The sequence below is a fragment of the Lithobates pipiens genome, unplaced genomic scaffold, assembly GCF_037356315.1.
Source record: "Lithobates pipiens isolate NorthernLeopardFrog02 unplaced genomic scaffold, aLitPip1_a1.2 Scaffold_18, whole genome shotgun sequence".
NCBI classification, from domain to species: domain Eukaryota; kingdom Metazoa; phylum Chordata; class Amphibia; order Anura; family Ranidae; genus Lithobates; species Lithobates pipiens.
This window is the reverse complement of record NW_027507758.1, coordinates 645476725-645502129: the sequence shown is the minus strand read 5'-3', so window position 1 is coordinate 645502129 and position 25405 is coordinate 645476725. Positions and strand designations below refer to the sequence as shown.

At 43.9% G+C, this 25405-nt stretch overlaps 1 protein-coding gene across 7 annotated transcripts in view; it reads left to right on the top strand.

The window, feature by feature from the left end:
* The window catches only part of LOC143989625 (uncharacterized), a 346853-nt gene that overhangs the window by 174004 nt on the left and 147444 nt on the right, over positions 1-25405 (top strand). The window lies entirely within an intron of this gene.

Sequence of the window (25405 nt, the reverse complement as noted above, 5' to 3'; positions counted from 1 at the left end):
TCATGCAGCCTCTCCTAATGCCTGGGGTATCTGCCTTTAGTCGGTCTCGACAGAAGCACCACCAGGACCTTGGGGCAGAGAGCCCATGAAGCAGAATGCTAAGGCCTTCTCATGAAGGAGCCCCCCCACCCTCGTTTCAGTGATGGGAAAGGTCCTGCAATTCTCAAAGTCTGGCAGGAACAATGTTAAGAGCAGAGTGATTTCTGTGATTTTTTTTCTTTTTTTTTTTTGAACATTCAATTTTTATTGAAGTTTTGATGATACAGAAAAAAAAAAAAAAAAGGACATGAAATAATACAAATTATGGGGGGAAGAAGAGAAAAAAAAACAAAAAAAAACATTAGCACACACTACTGTATCGATTAAGAGTCATCATGCAGTAGAATACAATACAATCTCAAAATGAACATAGAGATGTACAGAAATAAACAGAGAACGGAATGTCAACAAAACTTAAGACCTCTGATATCGAGCACTCCATATACTCCACGTATTATCAAATTGCTTGCATTTTAAAGTGTTGATAGCTAACGCTCGTTCTAGGGTGTAGTGATGATGAACTGTGTTGGTCAGATCCGTAATGTTTAAGGTCGTGGTTGATTTCCAATGTAATAAAACCAAGGATCTTGCTGCCAGGAGAATATTAGAAACAACTACCCTCATGTTGTAAGGGAATTGTTCGATACCAATATGTAGGATCGCTAAAGCAGGGTTGGGGAGAGTAATTATACCCGTAATGGAAGTTATGAGTTGGAATATTTGATTCCAAAAACTTATCAGGTTGGGGCATTCCCAGAACATGTGTAGTAAGTGACCTAATTGCCCGCAGTTCCTCCAGCAAAGTGAGGAAGTGTGCGGAAAAATTTTCGACAATCTACAAGGCGTGTATTGCCATCTATTGATGATTCTGATAGACATTGCCCAGTAACTAATGGAATGAGAGGCTTTTTGGATCTCACGAAATGCTGTGGTCCACTGATCTTCTGGAAATGTGAGTCCCAAGTCAGCTTCCCAAGCATTGATCTGTTTTGTCTTCGTGAAGGATTTTTTATCCTGTAGAAGAGCATAAAAGATCGAAATGCCTTTGTTTCTTGAAGATTCGCATGAAAGATAGTGCCAAACAGAAGGTGGTAGTTTAATTGTAGGAAGAGGATTTTTCTTCAGGAATTGGGAGATTTGGATACACGTGAAGAAATGATGGCGAGGGAGATCAAACTTTGCCATTATTTGATCACTATCAAGGGCCTTGTGGTCAATAAAGAAATTTTGGATAGTGTGTATACCATAGCTCGGAAACTGTTTCAAAGACAGCATCGGGATACGAGCTGCTAGAAGACTCAGGGGAAATTGATAATTGATAGTTTGGAGAGTGCGGTGATCTTGATTAAGGAGGAATCTCCATGCTTGTATGGAGGTTTGTATTATGGGGGAGAGTTGGCGTAAGTCCCAAGGCTTCCAAATGTCGCCCATAAGGAAAGCTACGAGATCAGGAACTGGAGCCATGGCTCGTTCTAATTCAACCCAAAGAGGAGTATTAGTGGTTCTAAACCACTGTCGGAGTTGGTCTAGTCTAGTGGACCACAGGTAGTCATAAACATCTATCATTCCTGCCCCTCCCACCAGCCTATGGGGAATTAGGCTACGGGGATTACACCGTGCCTTTTTCCCATTCCACAAGAAGTTCCATATGAGCTTGGAGATAGCTTTAAGAAAATAAATGGGAATGTGTAATGGAATAGTCCTAAACAAATAGAGTATGTGAGGGAGCACTAACATCTTACAAGCAGCTAGTTTGCCCAACCACGCAAGTTCAGTTTTAGCTATGTGTTTAAGGGTTTCTTCAATTTTGGCAAGCAGTGGTCTAAAGTTTGAGGTAACGATGGTGCGAGTGGAATTAGTTATCGTAATACCCAAGTATGGTAAACCATCATCTTGCCATTTGTATGGGAGGTCTCTTTTAAGTTGGTCTTGTATACGCCTGTCCATACCCAGGTTTAATATCAATGATTTAGCAAAGTTGACTTTGTAATAGGAAATATCACCAAATTTCAACAGAGTGTCATGGACTAACGGTAGTGATCTGGATGGATTTGTTAGCATTAGGATGACATCATCTGCAAATAAATTGATAACATGGTTACGGGAACCTATTTTGAAGCCAGATATGTTGACATTAGACCTGATGGTCTCCGCCAGGGGTTCTATCATCAGGTTAAATATAGTAGGGGACAATGGGCACCCCTGACGGGTACCATTCGTAATCAAAAAAGTATGGGACAGCATACCAGCCGTTAGCACCTGAGCAGAGGGACAGGAATACAAGGCCAACATTGCATTGAATATAGTGCCCTGAAAGCCGAACTTACAGAGTACCTCTCTCATGTAACTCCAGTCTACTCTATCAAACGCCTTCTCTGCGTCAATGGAGAGCAGCAGAGAAGGCGTTTTAGACAGAGCAGCGTGATGAACAACATTTATGATACGTCTCGTTGCGTCAGAAGTTTGTCTCCCCCTTATGAAACCCATCTGGTCGTTTTTTATTAGGGACGGTATGAATTCTTCCAGGCGCTTAGCTAAGAGTTTGGCGTAGATTTTGATGTCTGAGTTTAGTAAAGAAATGGGCCTAAAGTTACTTGGGGTGGTGTGGTCTTTTCCTGGTTTGGGGATTGTAGCAACATATGCTGTCAGCATTTCCTGGGGAAATGATGCCTGTTCCGCCGCTTGGGTAAAGACCTGTTGTAAGTACGGGGAAAGAAGTTTAGTGAAGGTTTTGAAATACTCATTAGAAAACCCATCAGGGCCTGGGGATTTCCCATTCGGAAGTGTGGTGATAACAGATTCTATTTCACCTGTGGTGAATGGGGAGTTCAGGGAAGCTAAATGAGTACCCGATAGCAGAGGGAGGTTCAAATCCTTCAAGAAACGTTGTATGGCCGGTAAGGTGGGCTGTACAGTATGTGGATCAGATTTAAGGTTATATAATGCACTGTAATACTGTGAAAATTGATTAGCAATATCTTGAGGATTAAGAATTTTGTGATGTGATACAGGGTGAAGTAAGTGGGAGATTTTAGTTTTAGTACGTGTTGTCTTGATTCTGTTGGCTAGGTATTTACCCGCCCTATTCGCGTTGGCATAAGAGGACAGCTGTAGACGGCGAAAGTATGTGTCATATTTTTGGGTGAGATGCTCCCTCAGCTTCTCTCTAAGTGCAGAGAGCTGATCAGTTAGAGATTGTGATGGAGACGCCATATTCAACGCTTCTAACCTATGTATGTCAGAGGTAATAGAGTCTAAGGTTGCTGTGTATCGTTTCTTTGCTCTAGCTCCTAGTTGAATTAAAAGACCTCTTACTGAAGCCTTGTGGGCATTCCATAGTGTAAAGGGGCTCTCTACAGAGTGTTCATTATGTTGGAAGAATTCATGAATGTGCTGGGAGATCAATTGGTTAGTGCAGGGGTCTTGTAGCAGTCTAACATTACTACGCCAGATGGGTGGAGAGGGGGAGACACCCTTTTCATGGAGGGATAATGAAATAACAGCGTGGTCTGACCACGTGATGTCATGAATACATGAGGAGGAGACATTTTGCAGAGTCCATTTATCAGTTAAGAACATGTCAATTCTTGAATAAGAGAGGTGTCTGTGGGAGAAAAAGGTATAAGACCGTTCGTTACCGTGAGTGCATCTCCACACATCATATAAGTCTGCAACATGAAGGGTTCTGTGTAGGTAAGTCTTGCCGTGTTGAGCAGTGGAAGAGGTGTCTAATTTGGGATCCACAATTAGGTTGAAGTCACCTCCCAGAATAAGGTTCCCGTATTGGACAGACTTTACCTTTCGGAGTAATCTGTTGAGAAATCTGATCTGGTGTGTGTTGGGAGAATACACTGACACGATGGTGTAAGGTTTAGAATTAATGTCACCTTGGATGATAATATATCTGCCATTTTCATCTATCCAGGAGTTGCGGAGGTTAAAGGAGACTGTATCTCGGATTGCTAGGAGAACTCCGCCTTTTTTCTTTTCCGGATTAGGTGCTAGAAATATATGTGGGTAGTTTCTGTGTGTGCATGAAGGATGATTGTTGAGTTGGAAATGAGTCTCCTGCACACACAGAACATCAGCTTTTCGCCTCAGGGCTTCGGACCACAGAGAGTGGCGCTTTGCAGGGTGATTAAGGCCCCTAGCGTTAATAGATACACATGTAATAGTCATTTAGCAGGAGTAAAGTACGCTGGGAGGGATCGTACTCACTGTGTCAGTCGATGAGTGGTGGGAGCAAAGCCGAGTCAGAATAAGTATCCAACATCTCTGGGAATGTACAAGGTCAGGAGGTAACCAGTAAGGGCATGCAGAGTCTGTGCTAATTAGGAAGGAACTGAGAACATAACAAAAAACAGAACAATAACCAACAAAAATAAGCAAAATAGAATCTGAGAAACGATTCATGTGCAGACGTAACTGCATAGGTAGGATATTAATCCGGGGGATACAACCAAAGGTTGCAATAAAATGAACAACCCTTGTGACCCAGGAGAGAACCTTATACGTTGTAGTGAGGATTAAGTAGAACCATCAGCAACTTTTTTAGGAGCCCTTTTGCGAGACACCACTTGCCACTCGTCTGGAGTGTTGGTCAGTGGCGGTATGTGCGGACCAGATGTGTCTTGTGGGGGTATTATGCCCCATTGTCGCAAGAGCGCAATCCCTTCAGCCAGGGTAGAAACGCTGTGAGTGGTTCCTTCATGGGAAATGACCAGTTTCGCCGGGTGTCTCCATTTATGGGGAATACTGTGATTCCTCAGAGCTTTCGTTATGGTGGCTAGATTGCGGCGTTGCTGGAGAGTGTGCCGTGACAGGTCAGGGAGAAGAATTATTTCTGCATATTGTGGATGTTTATTGTCGGATTTGCGTGAGGCAATTAAGATTTGTTCTTTAACATGGTAGTAGTGCATCTTTAGTAACACATCTCTGGGAGAGTTGTCAGGCAGGAACGCTGGCTTAGGTAGTCTATGGATCCTATCGATAGTTAAGTCCTGAGGGGATAGCGTAGGAATAATGGTGGAGAACAGTGTATGCACGTACTGTAATAGTTGGGTGGGAGGTATGACCTCGGGGATACCTCTGATTTTTATATTTGACCTTCTGGAGCGGTCTTCAAGGTCAGCTACCTTGTTTTTCAGCCAAGCAATTTCTTCTCCGTGTGATTTATGGGCTTCTACTAAGCCATTGAAGGAATTAGTGTATGTCCCTAATGAGTTTTCCACTTGATCCACTCTATTGCCCAGAGCCATAACTTCTCTATGACATTTAGTGATTTCAGCAGTAATATCAGTTTGTATGGAAATTTTGAGGGATAGCAACATCTCCTTCAATAGTGTGTCAGAGATCGGCCTGTCCGAGGTGGGGTAGGCCGCAATGGGGTCAGCGATGTGTGACTGAGGAGTGAGGCCTATGGCAGAGGGCCCGCTTACCTCCATGTCGCGGCCTTCTGGTGAGGAGATCCGCAGCTTTTGTTTCACTGGACTCCTTGTGGAGGGGCTAGCAGTCCCCGATGAGGATTCGCTAAAAGAGGCTGCTCCGGTATGCAGGTGATTCGGCGGGTTCTGACTGAGCATCGCAGGCGGGAGAGCGGAGCGATCGTCTGGTGTTCCGGCGCCATTTTGTGGCGGTCCGCGCGTTCCGAAGAAGCTCGGAAGTTTCCGCGGAGTCTGCGGGTGTTTCTTGTTTTTTGGCATGGCTGACAGAATATTCGGTGTCAGCGTAGATTAGCGAACGAGTCCGTTCTGTTTGAAGCTGCCGATGGTTGCAAGGTTAGTCGGTTCTCTCCGGTGGTCGAACGGAGCTCCTAGATCACACGTCCATCTTGGAGCTTTTTTTCTTTGAGTAACATCTAGAGTTTCAAGAGCCCGGATGGCCCAGTCAGCTTTCGATCTGAGAAGCAGGGGTTTGGGTGCTGCCTGTGGGGTCCTTGGGGCTGCTGATGCGGCAGTCTTTATGCAAGAGTGTCAGTCTCCTCAAAGAATGCTCCTAACGTTCCAGAGAAGAAAGAAGAGAAGTGTCTCTTTCTTGTCTCTGGATCAGCTGTTATCCCAGTTGGTGATATCAGAGATTCCCTTAGTGTAACAGGGGTTTTTGGCTCAAACCTTTTAAGGCCTCAGAGCCAAGCAAAGAGGTAAGACCCACTCTAGAGCTTGGAGATCTGAATTGGCACTTAAACATCCGATCCTTTCATAATTCGATTGGCTGTGTCTATCCTGCAAAGAGGGGAGATGCATATCTCCATGTGCCAAAGTTTCCCACTTACCAGAAATCTCTGCGGTTTGAAATATAAAATTATTTTTATCAATCGTGGCACTGCCATTCGGCTTAGCTACAGCACTACGAGTGTTCTTAAAGATTCTGGGACCTCCTTTAGCCAGGTTAAAGGCTCAAGGCATAGCGGTCCTTAGAAGATCTACTTTGAATAGGGCATTCAGTCGCAGGTCTAAAACCAGAATCTGATCTCATCTGTAGATAGCTGAAATCTCTAGGTTGGATTCTCTGCCTAGGAAGATTCTCCTTAAAACTATCAAGGAGGTTACGTGGGAGCTGGTTATAGATACCATATAGAAGAAGGTATTCTTACCCCAGATATGAATCAGTTCCATTGTAGGACTAATTCAACTTATCAGGAAAGGAAAATTCCTTAATTTTGGCTGCAGGAGATTTTTGGGGGAAATGGTGACCTCCTTCAAGGCCGTCCCTTACGTGCAGTTTTATTCAAAGACTGCTTCAAGACGCCATCCTCTTAGTCTGGAATAAAGAGGATTCAGACCTTGTTTGTTTCCAATATGCACAGAAGGAGGTGATTCTGGTGACCCCAGCAGGTCCCAGATCTTAATTTATCGAGATCATAAAGAAGGCAGTTGAAGTCCTTTGGACGCTGCCATTATAGCCAGACCTTCTTGCACAGGGTCCGGTATTTCCTGCTACTTTACGGACAAGGAGTTTAACAGGTTTGACTGTTGAATCCCACTCTATAAAAGATTGTGGGTGATCTCCTTCAGTAGTGTCTACTTTGACTAGCCCCAGGAAGTATGTCAATAGGCAGGATTCCTGCATATGGGATCTGATATGAAGCTGGCCTTGTCTTTTATCAAGAGCCAGATCCAGGCCATGACGATGTCTTTTCCTATGGCCTCTTGCTACCCACTCTTGGTGCGTAGCTTATTCAGGGGTTAACATGGTTTATTCCCCCTATCAAGGCACCTCTAAATCCTTAGGATTTAAAATTGGTCTTGTCTGCTTTGTTAAATCAGCCATTTGAACCTTTTGCTTGCCATTACTTCTGCTAGAAGAGTATTGGAACGGCTCTGTTTTGTAAGAGTCATATTTCATCATGCATAAGGACGAGGTGGTTTGATGTCCTCATCCTGAATTTTTACCAAAGGTGGTAATATCATTTAAGCCAAGATATTATTCTTCCTTTTTTCTCCCCAGAAGCCTTAATCTGGGGAAGAGAAAGCACTACAGTCTCTTGATGTAGTAAGAGCGATCAGAATCTATTTAACCAGTTCCCGACCAGCGCACGATGATGTACGTCGACAAAATGGCACGGGCAGGCATATTGGCGTACATGTACATCCAATCTTCAATGCCGCCCTGGTCGGGACCCCTGTGAGTCCGGTCACGGGATCCGCGGACTAGATCGCCGCGGGCATACCCGCGATCATCTCACGGAATGGCTGAATGGAGGAAATGCCGTGTAAACAGCATTTCTCCGTTCTGCCTAGCAACTAGTGACGCTGATCACTGCTCCATGTGATTGGAGCAGAGATCAGTGTTCACAAAACGAAAGCCCAACCCCCCCACAGTTAGTAACACACTCCTAGGAACACTTAACCCCTACACTGCCACCCCCTGGTTAACCCCTTCACTGCCAGTGTCATTTACACAGGAATCACTGCATTTATATAGCAGTGATTACTGTATAAATGACAATGGTCCCAAAAATGTGTCAAAAATGTCAGATGTGTCCGCCATAATGTCGCAGTCACAATAAAAATCGCTGATCGCCGCCATTACTAGTAAAAAAAAATAATAAAAAATTATCAATAAAAATGCTATAAAACTATCCCTATTTTGTAAATGCTATAACTTTTGCGCAAACCAATCAATAATCGCTTATTGCGATTTTTTTACCAAAAATATGTAGAAGAATACATATCGGCCTAAACTGAGGGAAAAAATGTTTTTTTATATATTTTTGGGGGATATTTATTATAACAAAACGTAAAAAATAATGCGTTTTTTTCAAAATTGTCGCTTTATTTTTGTTTATAGCGCAAAAAATAAAAACCACAGGGGTGATCAAATACCACCAAAAGAAAGCTCTATTTGTGGGAAAAAAGGACGTCAATTTTGTTTGGGAGCCACGTCGCACGACTGCGCAATTGTCAGTTAAAGCGACGCAGTGCCGAATCGCAAAAAGTGGTCTGGACTTTGACCAGCAAAATGGTCCGGTCTGAAAGTGGTTAAGGGCAACCACTCAAGTTTGCAAAACACAGGTTTTGTTTGTACTGCCAGAAGGTCCAAGATATGGAGAAGCAGCATCAAGATCCACTATTTTCCAAATGGATTTGTCAAGTGATTGATCAAGCTTCAGCTTAAAGAAGAAAATTCTTCCTTCTCATATTAAGAGCACATTCATCCAGGGCAATTAGTGCCTCTTGTGTGGTGCATCCTCAGGCCTCTATGGCTCAGATCTGTAAGACCACAACATTGGTCTTTGGTTCAGACATTTATCCGATTTTATTTTTTTTGAATCAATATTAAAGGTCATGAGGATATTGCCTTTGGGCACAGCATACAATGCAGGCTACAGTATGAGTCCTCTGGCCTCCAGTTTCCTTGATTCTGTCCCCCCCTTCAGTTGCCATTGCTATGGGACATCCCACATAGTTATTACTATGGCTCTGTGTCCCCTGATGTAAGAAAATAAAATAGGATTTTTAAAACAGCTCATCTATAAAATCCTTTTCTTTGATGTACATCAGGGGACACAGAGGTCCCTCCCTTCTTCTTCTTATACACTTTGATTGCTTGGCTACAAATCTGAGGACTGAGGACTCCCAGAAATGGGAGGGGTTATATGGAGGAAGTTCACACCTTAAGGGACGTGCCAGTGTCCAGCACCTGATATGCCAATATAACCCACATAGTTATTACTATGGCTCTGTGTCCCCTGATGTACATCATAGAAAATGATTTTACAGGTAAGCTGTTTTAAAAATCCTATTTTTTGATATCCTTCTCACTTAGGGGGGCCTCAATAGCTTCTCTAGAGGTCTCAGTTGTCTCCTTCCTCATAATGGTTGTGGTAAAGCTTGTGCAAATTGTTGTATTTGAGTGTGCCTCCATTTATCTAGTGGTTTATGTCCCCAATCCCAAGTGATTTCCATATAAGTGTATATTCTATTCCCTTACATCACATCCTGTAGCGCTATATCCTCCTTTTTAGCCCACCTAATAAAATATAAGTCCTCCTTCCCTGGTAAAAAAAATTGTGTCTAAAAGTGACATTAATGGTGAATTATGGTCCCAATTGTGTCTCCTGCGTATTCCATCCTAAATCTTTAGTGTGTGTTTGTCAAAATATTTGTTGGGTCCTAAATCTCAGTGTTGTGATGGTATCCATATCATTTTCCCTATGTCTGTTCTACTTAGTGTAATTTCTAAGTCAGCCCAACTTTCTTATTGTGTAACCAATCTACTACTCTGGAGTTCACAATTGCTTCATAATATTTTTTCTAGCGCTGCTAATCCTCCTCTATCTTTTTATCTGACTATTGTATTATACACGATGCAAGGGCGTTTACGTACCCAAATAAATTTCAATACTATGGATTTTAGTTTTCTAAATGCTTGAGAACTTGAATGTGTGAGGAGCAATGTCTCATGGGACATGTAATCCTGGGCAAGAGAAGGAAGCAAGTGATTCTAAAGGCAGACTTTTTTTATCTTCCTATAGGGAACTCTATACTATACTTTGTGTCTTTCAATAGGGGGACTCTATATGTTACTGTGTGGCTTCCTATAGGTGAACTCTATACTATACTCTGTGACTTCCTATAGGAGAGCTCTATACTATACTTTGCAGCTTTCTATAGGGAAACTCTATACTATACTTTGTAGCTTTCTATAGGAGAACTCTATACTATACTTTGTAGCTTTCTATAGGAGAACTCTATACTATACCTTGTACCTTCCTATAGGTGAACTCTATACTATACTTTGTACCTTCCTAGAGGTGAACTCTATACTATACTTTGTACCTTCCTATCGGCAAACGCTATACTATACTTTGTACCTTCCTATAGGGGAACTCTATACTATATTTTGTGGCTTCCTGTAGGGGAACTATACTATACTTTGTGGCTTCCTATAGGGGAACCCTATAGTATACTTTGTGGCTTCCTATAGGGGAATTCTATGCTATACTTTGTGGCTTCCTATAGGGGAACTCTATACTATAATCTGTGGCTTCCTATAGGTGAACACTATGTAGCCATGGTGTTAGCATTACTGACAAACAATCTGCCAAATCAACCCACTGCCATACTTCATGCATCCTTTCCAGAGACAATGAACAATCTTTTGCAAGCTTTGTTTTTTGTTGTTTTATTAGGGGTACATCTTGAATAGGGATATGAGATGCCATTAGAATTCATCATTGCCATCATATTTAAAGATTCCAATACAATTTGAATAAAGTTAGAGCCTGAAGATTGAATGTGCATAATAGACTAGATATAAATCTTCCCCTGCATCTCCATGCAGACTACTGTTTCTAAGAGTTCTCCACCCATCATTGTGTGAGGGACAGAAACATCACTTTTGACAATGTAAAAGCAATGGTCTTAGATCTCTTCACCTCCTGCCCAAAACTTGCTTCTTCCTGCACAAACATGTAGTTGCTAATTGAAGTATGATACATCCTCTTCTATTGGGTAGTATGAACTCCCTCCCTGAATAAGCCCCTCTGGTGGATTGCTGCTACTAGGCCTGAGGCCTGCAGAATCTCTCCCCGGAGGCCTAGTAGGTTAAAAGCCTGTCTTCTAGGAAATGGACTACTGCTCCCAGCCAGCCCAACTTGCAATCCATGTGCCCTCCGACCACACTGATTTGACACAGATTCCCACAGTCTCTTTTCTGATCCAGGACTCCACCATCCACCGTGTGCAGCTTCTTCTGCTCCAGGAGTTCCCTGCCACATACCGTGTGGTGACAGAGACATTGCCAATGATTGTGTAGAGGCAATGTTCCTTCACAGCTCTCCCGGGCCTCCTCCTGTGATCGGTACACCCCCCCAGACGGGGGTGTCCTCCAGCGGCTGTCTAGCACTCCAGTCCTCACCTCACCCAGTAGACTTCTCCCCAGTGACATGTGACCTCAGCTTATATATGAGGCCTGCCCCCTGCCAATACCGATGGGGATTGGTCAGGGCTCACACACAAGCTGTCTGCCACTCCAGTTCCAGACCAAGCCCCTTTTCTAGAACATTCTCCTCCGAACAGGAGAAGAGCCCCAGAACTGATGTGCAGGTGGTCACACTCACTGCTACTCTGATCACTCCCAGCCCCCAGTTTAAAACAGACAGGCCTAGCTTGCAGCATAAGCCTGCCTAATTTTGCCTGTGCTGAACAAACCCTAGTAATATAACCCTTACTAGCACCTCCCTACTGGTAGAGGGTGCTACATTTATACTATACTTATAGGGGAACTCTATACTATAATATGTGTCTTCCTATAGGGAAACTCTATACTATACTTTCTATAGGGGAACTCTGAAGGCAGGGGGAGCCAAAAGTCCTGGGGGGGGGGGGGGAATCCGGAAGAGGAAAATCAGGGCTGCTCTGTTCAAAACCATTACATGGAGGAGGTAAGTAGGGGTGCACCAAATGGAAATTTTGGTGCCGAAACCAAAAATGAAGGACGCACTAGGCTGAAAACAGATACCGAAAATGACAGTTTTTAAAAAATATTTATATTTTTATATACAGCCACCATTTATATATAACCATCTCTTGTATCATATTATCAGTCTCTAACCATCTCTTATATCATGTCCTCAGTCTCTAGCCATCTCTTGTATCATGTCTCCAATCTCTAACCATCTCTTGTATCATGTCTGCAGTCTCCGATCATCTCTTGTATCATGTCGCCAGTCTCTAACCATCTCTTGTATCATGTCTGCAGTCTCTGATCATCTCCTGTATCATGTCCCCAGTCTCTAACAATCTCTTGTATCATGTCCCCAGTCTCTAACCATCCCTTGTATTATGTCTGCAATCTCTTACTTAAACACACTCCTATAGTATTAGCAAAATTTCCATTCAAGGCACCTCTAGCAGACATCATACAGGAGATGGTCAGAGACTGCAGACATGATACAGGAGATGGCCAGAGACTGCAGACATGATACAGGAGATGGCCAGAGACTGCAGACATGATACAGGAGATGGCCAGAGACTGCAGACATGATACAGGAGATGGTCAGAGACTGCAGACATGATACAGGAGATGGCCAGAGACTGTAGACATGATGCAGGGGGTCAATTTAGCCTCACCAGTGCCCGTCATGCAGCCTGCTGGTGCCCAGATTAAAGTAGCGATCTCTGTGTGTCACAGAGCTGTATTTGATTTGCCCGGGTCACGGTAACAATGTCCTGCCTCCTGTGATCACATCACAGATTCAATGTCCCACTATTGGATCTGTGTGCCGTCCATCACAGAAGGCGGGACATACTGAGATCCAGGCAATTCAGCTCCGTGACACACAGAGATCGCCGCTTTGTGGGAGAGAGAAGAAGAGGGAGGGGAGGACTGAGGCCCTCCAGGATGACACCCCTGCAATGGGTCGCCCCATTTTCCACTCCATTATCAGCAATATTTTCCTTTCGGCAATGTGCTGAAAACACAATTTTCGGCATTTTTTTTTCAGCCGCCAAAGTTTCTCTGCATCCATAGAGTTAAGTATGACAAGTTTGTTTAAAAAACAAATCCAACATTTACAATGACGTTAAGGTCTCTGTGCAGGGAAGATCAGCATCTGACCCCAGAGAAGGTGGAGGTTGATAGACTGGAGGTGATAGAAGACATTACTATTATATTATAATTTTTTTAACCCCATCATAACAGATGATTAAACAAAATCATGCTGCTGCTACTAAATGTCCTATGCTGGCCATAGACGGATCAATTTTTGGACGAGAGAATTCCCACAAATATTTGTATGAAAATTATTTGTACATTCAATGCATGGATGAGTGTAGTTTGAAAATTCCACTTGCTTTTAAAATTCAATTATAAAATGAATGTAACTTCTGAGTAAAAACCACATACACAATGTGAAAATTTGTTCAATGGAGAAAAGTTTTCTGTTCTGCTCATTCGAATTTTCCTGTCACTGTGGTGGAAAATGAACGTTGATTTGACCCACTAATGATTAGAAAATTGGATGACTTTTTTTGAAAGAAAAATGAGTTTGTGTACAAACAACATAAGTGACATCAGGGGCAAGGTGCTTGTACCCACCTATCCGTCTATGACAAGGGAGTCTGTCATCCATATCATTATATTACACTCCTGTCTGATCATCTGAAAAAAAAGGCGTTTTACCTCTTTTTTACATTTTAATAATGTTGATCTCTGATTCTGATATATAGCAGATTCTCCCTCTAATAATACATCTATCTGACTGTTATTCTCAGAGTGGATTAAATATCCAACTATATATCTGGATATTTATATTTATCGCTGTATATAGATATTCAAGAATATTAACTAAATTATACACCAACTTTTTTTGAGGTTTTTATCCAAGTAATCGATTAAGCGAAACAATAATCGGCCAACTATTCAATTCTGAAAGTAATCATTAGTTTGCCACCCTACAGAGGACCAATTTACTAGTTACTAGGGTTGCACCGATACCATTTTTTTGACACCGAGTACGAGTACCGATACTTTTTTTTTAAGTACTCGCTGAAACCGATTACCGATACCTATCACCTACAAAGAGTAGGTAAAGGGGTGGTTTGGTGGGAGTTGGGTGAGGCTAGGGTGAAGATGTGCTAGATGAGAAAAAAAGAAGGGCTGATAAAGTGGGGAGGTGAGTCACAATCTTGGCTACTGCTTTCTATTCAAATAAAATAAAACAAAATGTATGTGCTGCCACGTAAATAAACATGATTGAAAACATTCAGCTGGTGCAAACACCCAGTGTATGCTCCCCACCAAATAGAAGTATAAATATATGTGCTGCGCTGCTGTGTCCAATTCCAATTATATCGTTTTAATAACATAAAACAAAAATTACTGGCAAAGAAAAGTGAATATTGATGCCTAAATATATCTTGGTGTGCTAATAATCTGAAAATTAGCATATATATATATATATATATATATATATATATATATATATATATATATATATATATATATATATATATTATATACAGCCCTCAAAATGTATACTCGCCTGCTCGCATTTTGTGAGTGAATTTTGAGGGCTGGCGAGGAAGAGCTGTCTGGGAGCGAGGGGGGTGAGCACTGCTGGCCGGTGAGTCCTTTTGCCAATGCTCACGGAGGGGAAGAGAGAGGAGAGAGCTGGCCAGATGATAAGAGTGCAATTTGACACATAGGGGGATATAATCACACACTGACTTGCTGCTGTGGTGCTGGCCATATGTCTGTGCCTCTGCTTGCTGGAGAGGGGGGCTCCACCAGGCTGAGTATGGACACACAGGGCACAGTGATAAATCTCGATGTGTGCAGAGCCGTGCAGATGATAGGGAAAGTACAGATCTGTGCGGAGGTCACACAGAACTCACTCCTGCTCACCGGACTGTGACAGAAATAGCGGAGCCGCAATGAGCAGAGCTAATTGTGAGAGCTTCACCCGTCAGGAGGGGGAAGACAGTGGGATGGGGGGCTGGGCTTGCTCACCTCTAATGCAGGAAGTTTCCAAAGACCTGTGATCCCGAGCCTGGTAATAGCTGGTGAGAGGGGAGGAGGAGATGGGGAAGGAAATCCTGAGGACACGTGATTGGTTGTTAAGGACTCGGCGGCCCCGTTCCTTAACAACCAATAATTGCCAGCATTTTTTCTTTACTTCTTAGCTGTTAGCAGGGAATTCCTGCTGACATATGGAAAGTACAGAGCCCGAAGGTATCGGTTTTGGGTATCGGAGCATTTGCACGAGTACGAGAAAAACAACTTGTTGAAGGGACTAAATCGGGGTCTAAATCTCCTTGTCCCTTATGACAATCTCCTTGTCCCTTATGACAATCTCCTTGTTTCTCATCTACCAGGGAGCTCAGCAGCGGTGTGGGAGTTCATTGAAAACTACAAGCTGGCATCGACAAAGGACAGAACTCTGTGAAATGAATGGCACTGCTGTCACACAGAGGACTCGGATCGCTGAGCCACTGCAGGAACAGGAACATGTAACATTTTCCCGGAGGTGCACGTTTCCTTTAACCCTTTCAATGCCATAGATGTTTTTGCATTATTATTTTTAGGGATGAGCCGAACACCGTCCAGTTCGATTCGTAGCAGAACATGCGAACAGGCAAAAAATTTTGCAGAACTAACAAACCCCGTTAAAGTCTATGAGACACGAACATGAATAATCAAAAGTGCTTATTTTAAAGGTTTATATGCAAGTTCCAATAAAAAGTGTTTGGGGACCCGGGTCCTGTCCCAGGGGACATGTATCAATCCAAACTGTTTTTCTGGGAGCAGTGATTTTTTAATGCTTAATGTGAAACAATAAAAATGAAATATTCTATTAAATATCGTGCCTGGGGGTGTCTATAGTATGCTTGTAAAGTGGATCATGAGAAGCTCCCGCTGACTGACGCATCTTGTCTGTGATAGCTTTTCTATAACTGAGGGTGGGGCCACCCGTGACGTAACCGGGTGACCCCACCCCCCTCTGACGCCACGGGGGCTTTGGTTCGGTTTTTCTCTGATTTCGGCTCATCGACAGCGTGATAGAAGATAAAAGGACATCATGGAATATTTTTTTTTTTATAAAAGGACTTGTCCCAAGCTGTCTCTTGTCTTTTTTACCATTTTGACACTTTTTTGTGAAATGGCGGGAGTCATTTTGCTGTGGTATTGTACTAAACACGGGAAAACTGTGCTTTAGAAGCATACTATAGACAAAGCCCAGGCACAATATTTAAAGGAATATTTCACTTACCTGACAGACTCCATGGCAGCCAATGTGTGGGTTTAGTCCCGCCTCCATTACCCTATAGGACGATACTCCCATAAATCTTTGCTCCCTGCCAGAGGCTGTGTTCTTTTTTTGTCCTCTTCCAAAGGACCTAGCATGTGTCTTTTTGTACCCTGAAGAATTGCATATTTTCCTGCGATGCGGACCGGCCGAGCGACTTGAAGTCGCATATTTCCAATAAGCTCTAGCTACTAGCGGAGTCTGGAAAGGGGCATATGGAAGAGGCGCTGAAGAGGTGTATTCCTGGTCACTGACAGGTTAAACCGCTTTCTAGTCGTGACCCTAGCTACTAGCAGGTGACTATCGCCCCCCCCAGAAGTCTGGCCTATGTTTGGGGACCTACCTCGGCTGGTGTCCGTGTACAGGAGTGGGGAGTTTTATTTCTCTTTCCATGGCAGCCGTTCTCTGTTGTTCTGTGCCTGTTGTTGTTTCCCTGTATTTCCCCATACACCGTTCGTGCGGTGTGTCTAGCAAGCTGGGCAGCTGGTTTCTTTGCGTTCCAGCCGCCCAGCTACTTCCTCGTTCGCCGCTCGGTCGTTCTGTGCATGCGAGGACGAGGCTTGGTTCACGCACGTGCATTGCGGGCTTCGCGCATTCGCGCACTAGCATTTTCATGGCATAATTGATGACGTCATTTAGGTGGCAGTTTTAAAAATAGAGAACAGCTTGCAGAGCTTCTGGGATGCTTGTAAAGCCTGCAGTGCCATTCCTGAGTCCTGATTACTTCAGCAATAGGTATGTGTCTGTGGGGGAAGGACATACTATCTGTTTTTTCTCCCTAGCTGTTCTCTGTGTTTAATTGGGGTTGTTTTATTCCAGCCCTAATGGACCCTTCCAGAATTTTGGATTCCTCGCCGCCTGCTAGTGGCCAGCCCTCTCGTAGCAGGTATTTTGTTCCTGGGTTTACCTGCCGGGGGGGGGGACAGGGGAACATTAGTGTATGTTCCGCTAACACAGTTGGTTTTTTCCTTTTCAGCCCTTCTAGGTCTACCGAACGCCGGAGTTCTCACCGAGGAAGTGATTCGTCTAAGTTCCACCGCCAGCATTCCTCTTCCAGATCCAGACGTCATGGTTCTCCTGCGAGAACTAGTCACCGTAGCTGGGAACCATCCCGCCCTTCCACGGCTTGCTCCAGTCATGCAGCTGAAGAATTATGTTGGGGGTGTAGGACGCATATTCCTGCTGACAAGTCCCTTTGTGATGCCTGCTATGTCAAGGCGACGGGTGAAAGGAGTGACTCTGACCAGCAACTGAAGTCTCTGGTTGAGAAGTTAGTCAAGGACAGTTTAAAGAAATTTGAAGCCCCCCATTTGTCTCCCATAGAGTCTCCAAGGTCTCCAGGGAGGGATGTTCAGGCCCAGGACATGTGGGATTCCTCTTTGCCTAGCCATCCGTCTGCTGTCCTCTCAGATAGTGAATCCGAGGAAGAAGAGACTGGTTCTGATTTTGACTTTTCTTTGCTCCTTCCTTTGGTCAAAGCCATAAAGGAAATGCTGAACTGGGAAGAGCCGTTAGTGGCTCCGGCAAAGCAAAGACATTTTTTAAACAACTAAAGAAGGAGCGTATTAGCTTTCCCTTTCTCTCAGATTAGGGGGAAGTGATCTCGGATGAGTGGAGCAAAGTAGAGAAAAAAAATTCTCTTCTATCCAAGATTCAGAGGCTTTACCCTTTCAAAGAGGAAGAAGTTAAACATTTGGAGTCTTCCCCTCTGGTGGACGCAGCAGTAATGAGACTGGTCAGACACGTGACCCTTCCTCTAGAGGATACAATCTCTTTCAAGGACGCTCTGGATAGTAGAATTGATTCTGACCTGAAGAGGATCTATCTTACGGCTGGCATGGCCTATAAACCAGCTCTGGCCTTAGCGGCTCTATCTAGAGCAATGGAAGTTTGGTCTGAGAGTGTTGATGAGACACTTAGAAACGTCTCGGAAGACCTTGCCAAGGGTTCTCCCATTCAGGAACTGAGGCTGGCTTCGGCTTTCTTGGGGGAGGCCTCGATTGATATTATCCGGCTGGTGGCTCGAGTTATGCTTTCCTCTGTAACAGTTCTTCAAAGGCGCAGTGAGATTGAGACCCCAGAGGAAACCCAGGTCCCCTAAATGGGACCTACCACTAGTTTTGGACTTTTTTTCCCATTTTGATAAGTCTCTTTCCATCAGAGAACTCACCATGAAAACTGCCTTTCTGGTGGCGGTCACCTCGGCAAAGAGGGTATCAGAGATCCAGGTTCTAGGAGTCAAAGAACCTTTTCTAACATTTTTTCCGGACAGGGTGGTCCTAGTTCCAATGTTGGGGTCAAACCCTAAGGTCACCTCGGTTTTTCACAAGAATCAGGAGATCTCCCTGTCCACATTCAGGTCCTCGGTTCCTCGGATGTTCATCCGCTTGCTGTTGGTCGCTCATTAAAGCTATACCTGGAAGCTACAGCTCCATGTCGTCAGTTGGATTTCCTGTTCGTTCTATTCTGTGGGAAGAACAAGGGCACCAGGGCGTCAGTCACATCAATTGCGGCATGGGTAGTTCAAGCAATCCAGTGGGCATACAGAGAAAAGGGCTTGGCTCCTCCTCAGGCGGTAACGGCGCATTCAACCAGAAGACTTTCTACCTCATGGGTGTCCTCTCGCCATGTGGCCCTGGACGTTATCTGCAGGGTGGCTTCGTGGTCTTCAATCAACACCTTTATGACTCATTATTGTGTTGAGCCGGTGGCTCTATCCTCAGTTGACTTTGGTGTTAAAGTTTTGTCGGTTGACGGTGTCAAATAAATCTTTGTTTATTCAGCATTTTTCCCACCCGGGTGTGTTTTGGCGAGTTATTTCCCACACGTTGGCTGCCATGAGGTCTGTCAGGAAAACTGAAAATTGATGTCAAAATACTTACCGTAATTTTCCTTTCCTGATGGACTCCATGGCAGCAGGAGTTCCCTCCCAAATGGCTGGAGTAGGATAGTTACCGAACACGGCCTCTGGCAGGGAGCAAAGATTTATGGGAGTATCGTCCTATAGGGTAATGGAGGCGAGACTAAACCCACACATTGGCTGCAATGGAGTCCATCAGGAAAGGAAAATTACGGTAAGTATTTTGACATAAATTTTCCGTTTTTATTTCACTTTAAGCATTGAAAAAAATCACTGCTCCCGAAAAAACGCCCATTAAAAAAAAAAAAAAATTGCATTGATACATGTCCCCCGGGGCAGGACTCGGGTCCCCAAACCCTAACTTGCATATAAGCCCCATAGACTTTAACTGTGTTCCGGCAGCTTTTGAATTTGCCGAACACCACATATTGTTCGCTGTTTGGCAAACACCCGATGTTCGAACATTGGGCTCATCCCTAATTTTTTTTTTTGCCCAAATGTTTAACCCCTTCAATAATGGACACTTTCACCCCTTTCCTGCCCAGGCCAATTTTCATCTGTCAGCGCTCTCACACTTTGGATGAGAATTGCGTGGTTATGTAACACTGTACCCATATGACATTTTTACCTTTTTTTCCCACAAATAGAGCTTTCTTTTGGTGGTATTTGATCACCTCTGGTGTTTTTATTTCTTGTGTTACAAATTAAAAAAGACAAAAAATCTGAAAAAAATTCTATATTTTATGTTAAAAAATAAACAAATAAAAAAAAGTAAGTTTTCTCCTTCACTGATGAGAAGGCACTAATATACAGCACTGATAAGCATCCCTGATTGGCATCACTGGTGGGGCACTGGTAGTCATCACTTGTGATCATCACTGATGGGCTTGTACTGATAATCAATGCTGAATATCAGTGCAGATCCCCCCGTCAGGAGAACCGCTGATTGGCTCTCCTCTACTCGCACCTTCTCAGCGTGAATAAAGGAAAGCCGATAACCGACACTTCATGGTTACGATGTGATTAGTTTTGATTGGACACAGCTGATCACATGGTAAAGAGCCTACATCATAGGCTCTTTACCGAGATTGGAGATGTCATGTGTCAGAGTGACACACCAACGATCGCCGTGCGCCTGATCGGCTTATTCTTCTGGACGCAATATGACGTCCCATCAGGATAATGATACCACCACCTGGCCATCATTCTGCAATGGGCTGGGCGGGAAGGAGTTAAAAAAAAAATTTTAGGCCTGAAGATTATATAAAACCCCAAAACATGATATATTTTCTGAAAGTAGACACCCTAGAGAATAATATAGTGGAAGTTTCATTTTTTTAGTCACATGACATTATTGCAAAAGTCTAAGAAATGCAAAATTTCAGTAAAAAACACACTAAAGTCCATTTCAGAGGGAACAAAAGCACAATAAATTACCCAGTTTTTTGGTAAAATACAAAAGCCGAGGTTGCGCCGACTAAATAGATACCCAACATGTCAATCCTTAAATCTGTGTGCACCTGTGAAATGGTGACAGATTTCAGTGCCCTATATTTTCTATAGGCAAGGCTTTAAAAGCCCCCTATAGGTCATCAGTTTAGTGTTACAGGGGAGGTCTGGTGATAGAATTATTGCTCTCATTCCGGCAATATGTAACCTGTGTATCACAATCAATGTTTTCAGGCATCCCCAATGTGTGAGTTTATCATGTGTATATGTGGGGGTGGGGGCTCAGATTTATTATTTTTTTGTCAGAACTATGGAGGTTAAAAGAATTAATCTAGAAGGCCAAAATCATATTATTTTTTTTACATGTTTTGTGGTTTCAAATGCAACCTAGGAAACATCTTGTTCCTATATAGTGTCTCACAAAAGTAAGTACACCCCTCCGTCACATTTTTGTAACTATTTTATTCTATCTTTTCATGTGACAACACTGAAGAAATGACACTTGTCTACAATGTAAAGTAGTGAATGTACAGCTTGTATAACAGTGTAAATTTGCTGTCCCATCAAAATAACTAAAAAAACAGCCATTAATGTCTAAACTGCTGGCAACAAAAGTGAGTACACCCCTAAGTAAAAATGTCCACATTGGGCCCAATTAGCCATTTTCCCTCCCTGGTGTCATGTGACTCGTTAGTGATACAAAGTCTCAGGTGTGAATGGGGAGCAGGTGTGTTAAATTTGGTGTTATCGCTCTAACTCTCTCATACTGGTCACTGGAACTCCAACATGGCACATCATGGCAAAGAACTCTCTGTGGATCTGAAAAAAAGAATTGTTGCTCTACATAAAGATGGCCTAGGCCATGGGTCTTCAAACTATGGCCCTCCAGTTGTTCGGGAACTAAAATTCCCATCATGCCTAGTCATGTCTGTGAATGTCAGAGTTTTACAATGACTCATGGGATGTGTAGTTTCGCAACAGCAGGAGGGCTGTAGTTTGAGGATCCCTGGCCTAGGCTATAAGAAGTTTGCCAAGACCCTGAAACTGAGCTGCAGCATGGTGGTCAAGACCATACAGGACTGCTGGTTGGAAGCTAAACAGTGGGGACCTTGAGTGGAGATTGAACAAGTTTTGCTTTTTGATCGCTGGGCTGCATTTTTAGGTTCTTTTTGGGGCTTTTCCATATATCTTTTTAACACCCCTTTCTGACACTTTTTAAACAGCTTTTTTTTTTCTTTGCTTCCTTCAGCCTACTAATTAAGGGGAGTGGTTAATTGGTGACAGGTGCTTGAGGCCTATATAATCTTCTGTAGAACTCGCAGGCTCACCTTTGAGTTTGCTGAAACTCTGTCCAAGTGGAACTGGGCTAAGTGGTGAGTTAAAAACCAGAGTTAATAGAACTGGACTAAGTGGTGAGTTAAAAACCGGAGTTAGTAGAACTGGACTAAGTGGTGAGTTAAAAAACACAGTTTAAAACAGGAGGTTATAATGGGGGTCATAGTACCTGTGTAGTGTGAGTACCTGAGTGTTTGAGTAGTTACATAGTTAGTCAGGTTGAAAAAAGACACAAGTGCATCCAGTTCAACCACAAAAAAAAAGAGTAGTGTGTGTGGATTATTACTACTTGTTGTCAGGTCACCTGAGACCAGGTGACAGATGCACTCCGTAGGAGTCGGAAGTGCACCGCTAGGTAGTGGACCTTAGGACTGACTGCTGCGGATTGTACCCAGGGAAATTCAGGACACAGGTCTACAGGATCACTAACACAGATCCTAACGGAAGCTGGAGCATAGATTCCCCAGGGCTCGGAGTCTAAGAGCCAGCGGGTGTTCGCCAGAGCATCCAGTGGTGAGGATGGACTACGCTGCAGTCTGGCTCCAGGTCGCGGCCCCTAGGGTCTCACAGCTCACGCTAACAGTAGACTACTGGAGAAGGAAGCAACAGGCTGGAACGACAAGGATTGTAAGGGGATACAGTAGGGGTCAGGGCAACTAGCAGACAGGAACAACAGAGTACACACCAAGTGTTCAGGGTCACAGGCAGACAGGGATGGTCAGGGACATGCAAAAGGTCAAGGTCACAAGCAGACAGGAATCGTTGAGAACATGCCAAGGTCGGTAACAGAGTCAAACGTAGAGCACATGGCAAGCAGGAACCAGGACACCAAACACACAATGAATACACAATGGTTGATCAGTCCAGATGGCTTGCAGTGCACAGGTTAATATAGGGTTCCCTGATAGGGCCTGGGGTGGTGCCATGCTTAGAGGAGAGGTTGTAAAAACCACCAGGTGGAAGTGGCTGGCCTCTTAGTCTGAACACGTGAGGGGAGGTAAGCAAACACAGGAAGATCACTGCATAACCATGACACTTGTGTATTGTGAGTGCACGTAGTTCTGCGAATCTAGAGTGGGTGACTAGGAACAAAGAGAAGGCTAATTTATAAAATACTTTCTTCAGCTCTGTGTAAACAAAGGAGCATGGGGGAGCTCAGGTCCATAATGAGGGTGGTAGTGACACAGCCCCAAATCCACAATGGCTCAAAAGTGATAAGGTCCAGAAATATTTAGACAGAATAAAGGTGGATAAAGCACCTGGACCTAATGGCATCCACCCACGGATCCTAAAAGAATTGAGCTCTGTAATTTCAAAGCCATTGTATCTAATTTTTAGGGACTCATTAATGACAGGAATAGTACCACTGGATTGGCGCAGGGCCAATGTGGTGCCTATATTTAAAAAGGGAACAAAGTCTTTGCCAAGTAACTATAGACTTGTTAGTTTAACTTCTATAGTTGGGAAGATACTGGAGAGATTAATAAAAGACCACATAGAAGAGTTCTTGCAGGATAAAAATATTTTAAGCAACAGACAGCATGGATTCATGAAAGACAGAAGTTGTCAGACAAACCTGATTTCTTTTTATGAGGTGGTAAATAAAACCTCAGACAGAGGGGTGGCAGTGGACATGGTATACTTGGACAGAGGGGTGGCGGTGGACGTGGTATACTTGGACAGAGGGGTGGCAGTGGACGTGGTATACTTGGACAGAGGGGTGCCAGTGGACGTGGTATACTTGGACAGAGGGGTGGCAGTGGACGTGGTATACTTGGACAGAGGTGTGGCGGTGGACGTGGTATACTTGGATAGAGGGGTGGCAGTGGACGTGGTATACTTGGACAGAGGGGTGGCAGTGGACGTGGTATACTTGGACAGAGGGGTGGCGGTGGACGTGGTATACTTGGACAGAGGGGTGACTGTGAATGTGGTATACTTGGACAGAGAGGTGGCGGTGGACGTGGTGTACTTGAACAGAGGCGTGGTGGTGGATGTGGTATACTTGGATTTTGCAAAAGCGTTTGATACAGTTCCACACACACGGCTCATGTGCAAGGTAAAGTCTACAGTTTGGAAATATCAGTTTGTAAATGGATAGAAAACTGGCTAAAAGACAGAATTCAGAGAGTAGTGGTTAATGATTCTTAATTTGAATGGTCTAAGGTTATCAGTGGTGTACCCCAAGGTTCAGTGCTGGGACCCTTACCTAATACCACTCTTGCTACCTATGCTCAACTCCCTCCAATATTTTAAAAACACAAAACACAGCGACCTACCTAACATGAGTGGGCTGGCCACTAGGGGGCAGTAAAGCATCCATAACACCAGTACTTGATACTGCAGCAGACAAACAAAAAATACAGTTTCAGCCTTAAATAAAGAAAATATGAATATCCCTATCATAAGGGATTGCCCCTACCTTAAACCGCTGTGCTGTCAGCCCCGGGAAGTCGCTGTGTCCTCTGCAATCATTCCCGGGGCTCTGACAGCTCTCAAACGAATTTAAAAGTGGCGCCCATGACGTCATTGTCGACGTCAGGCGCGTATGCGCGAAACCAAGCCTTGCACTCACATCGGGTTCCCACGTGCGCATAATGCCTGCGATGCCTGTAAATTGGAGACAGTAGTTTGCTGAAAAGTGGAAGCGCCATCAAACAGCATGGGAACGGCGCAAACAACACAGGAGAAATACAGATACAGGCACAACACAAAAACACTGCTGCCATGGAAATATACAGACTCACCACTTCACCAATGATCAGCTGGCTGAATGATCCCAGAAACACACACACCAGACCTCCCAGCAGATAATGCCCACCTACAGCAACAGGCAAACAGGCCGTGCGCATTTTAGGTAAGTCAAACCATTTCTTCAGCGCTACTCTGCATTTATACTCCATACCCTGCTTAACAGTCAGGGCCTATCGGAGGAACAAACCTCGTCATTCGGCCAATCGATCGCTATGAAGTCATGTTCAGGTAGGAGAACCACTTGGTCCTACGGAGGAGGACAAAAAAGGAACACGGATAGCAGCCGGGAGCAAAGATTTATGGGAGAAGGGTCCTATTGGGTAGTTATGGAGGCGGGGCTAACCCACACATATGCTGCTATGGAGCCTATCAGGAAAGCTCTATTTGTGTGAAGAAAATGATTAAAAATTCTTATGGTTACAGTGTTGCATGACCGCGCAATTGTCATTCAAAGTGTGAGAGTGGGAAGGGGGTGGAAGTGCCCGGTATTGAAGGGGTTAAGGACAGCACTTTAACAGAAAGTACAAAACCTGCCAAAAATATCTTCTTGTATTTCTGAAAATCCCCGGCTCAATGAGTAAGAACAACAGAATAGATCAGTACATCCGCAGACTGCAGTTACTGGAGCTCCACTCTACACAGAAATCATGTGACCTCCACTTCCTGTAGTATCCTCTATTTATTGGTTGTTACATTAAAGATCATCTGAAAATAAA